The sequence below is a fragment of the Odontesthes bonariensis genome, chromosome 4 (genome assembly GCF_027942865.1).
Source record: "Odontesthes bonariensis isolate fOdoBon6 chromosome 4, fOdoBon6.hap1, whole genome shotgun sequence".
Taxonomy (NCBI): Eukaryota; Metazoa; Chordata; class Actinopteri; order Atheriniformes; family Atherinopsidae; genus Odontesthes; species Odontesthes bonariensis.
This window is the reverse complement of record NC_134509.1, coordinates 38,152,782-38,155,358: the sequence shown is the minus strand read 5'-3', so window position 1 is coordinate 38,155,358 and position 2,577 is coordinate 38,152,782.

Here is a 2,577-nt window from a genome sequence, read left to right as displayed (position 1 = left end):
AGAACTGAGGACTCTTCTCACCAGGCGGATCATCCGTTCCCACACACCACCATGGTGTGAGCCTGCTGGTGGATTAAAGCTCCAATGAATCCCAACCTGTGACAGAGCTCCTTGAATCCTGTCCTGATTCAAAGCAAGGGCCTCCTTCAGCTCTCTGTCTGCTCCAATGAAGTTAGTGCCATTGTCTGATGTTAGACTCGTCACCTGTCCTCTTCTGCTGATGAAACGCCGCAGAGCATTGATACATGCGTCCGTGTCCAGTGAAACAGCCACCTCCAGATGGACAGCCCTGCTCGCCATACAGGTAAATATAACACCATATCTTTTACAGGTTGATCTTCCTCTTCTCACTTCCACTGGACCAAAGTAATCCACTCCTGTGTTGGCAAATGGTGGAAGATCAGGAAGGATTCTCACCTTTGGCAGGTCAGCCATTTTTTGTACTACTGCTCTTCCATTGTAGCGCCTACAAAAACTGCATTCACCAATAACTTTCCTGACAGCTGCATTGGCGTTTGTAATCCAAAATCTCCTCCTCACCTTGGACAGTGTGTGAGTCTGCCCACCATGGCCCAGATTCTGATGTACATGTCTGAGAATGAGTGTAGAGACGTGCTGATCTTTGGAGAGAATGAGCGGATGCTTGGCTTCCTCAGGCATTGCTCCTCTGCTCAGTCTTCCTCCAACTCTCAGGAATCCATCCTCCAAAACTGGATCCAGCCTGTATATGGGACTCCGTCGACTCACTGACACTTTCCCGGAAGACAAAGCAGACATCTCTTCACCAAACCTCTGTCGCTGACAATAGCGTATTATGGCACTTTCTGCTCCAAGCAAATCATCCAGCGTCAGGGAACCACTCATGGATGTTGATGTGACTCCCTTTCTTTCAGTCCACCTCGAACCGTCCTGACTTCTTTTCTCGAGACAGTTAGCCACAGAAGCCTTAAACTGCTTCCCCTTGCGACTCCGTTCCAACAACATGACCTTTAACCTCAAGATCCAGGCAACAGCTGTCTTGAGTCTCCTCCAGTCAGAAAAGTAGGCAATGAGCTGGTCACTTGGACTAGAGATGTCACACACACTGATGGTATTCACCATTACCTCCTTTCTGACCTCTTGGTCACTTGAGTCCACTGAGACGTCCAACACAATTCTAGGCCAGTCCTCCTCATGTTTCCAAAGAAATGTAGGTCCTTCCAGCCATCTAAGATTGTTCAGAAAATCCGAGACCTTCATTCCCCTAGATGCATCGTCAGCTGGATTATCCTTGGTACCGACATGCCTCCATTGTGAGGGTTCAGATGTTTCTCTGATGGTCGAGATTCTGTTGGCCACGAACGTGTGAAAACGTCTGTCCTCATTGTTAAGGTACTTCAAGACTGAAGTGCTGTCAGTCCAAAAGACTGAATCCTCGACCTTAACGTCCAGCTCCGACTTTAACAATGAGTCCATTCTGACTGCTAGGACAGCTGCTGTCAACTCCAGGCGGGGAATAGTCACCGCCTTCAGTGGAGTGACCCTGGCTTTGCCGAGCAGAAAGGTGACTTGGATGTTGTTTTCCTGATTTAACATACGGATGTATGTTACAGTTCCGTATCCACCTTCACTAGCATCAGCAAAGTGATGTAATTGGGCACACTTGATCTCTCCAAACTCCACTGGCTTGATACACCTTCCCACATTGAATGCAGACAGCTGATCCAAGTCCTCCAACCACCTTTCCCAACGAGGTAAGATGTCCTTGGGTAGATCATCATCCCATCCACAGCCTCTCCTACAGAGCTCCTGCTGCATCATTTTGGTGCTAGAAAACCCAACGGATCATACACTGAGCTGGTAACTGACAGCATACCACGTCTGGTGAAAGACTGTTGCTTCATCTCCATCTTAAACCTGAAAGAGTCAGTTTCCACACACCACTGTAGACCCAGAGCCCTCTCTACTGGAAGTTTATCTCGGTCCAGATCCAACTCCTTTAGGTCTTTGGCCCTTTGATCCACTTTGATGGCTTGTAACACAACACGACTGGTGCTAATCCATTTTTCCAGAATGAAACTCCCCTTCTGACACAGAGCAGTTAGCTCTTTTATCGTTTGGATAGCTTCTTCTTCGGTGGCTGAGCTCTTTAAACAGTCATCAACATAGAAATTCTGCTTAACAGACTGAACCACCCTATCCAAAAACTCAGACTGGTTGTCGTCCGCAGTTTTCCTCAGTGCATAGCTTACACAACTAGGAGATGACACAGCGCCGAACAGGTGTACAGTCATCCGATACTCCTTGAGATCCTGAGTGATGTCACCATCCGGCCACCAAAGAAAGCGAAGAAAATCTCTGTCCTCCTCAGTCACTTTTACTTGGTGGAACATGGCTTGAATGTCGCCCATGAATGCCACCACTTCATTCCTGAAACGAAGAAGAACTCCAAGCAGTGAGCTGGTGAGGTTGGGACCTGGCAACAATTCACTGTTCAAAGATGCTCCTTTAAATGTGGCTCCACAGTCGAACACTACACGGAGAGATCCTTTCCTTGGATGATGGACACCATGGTGAGGGATATACCACACCTTCCCC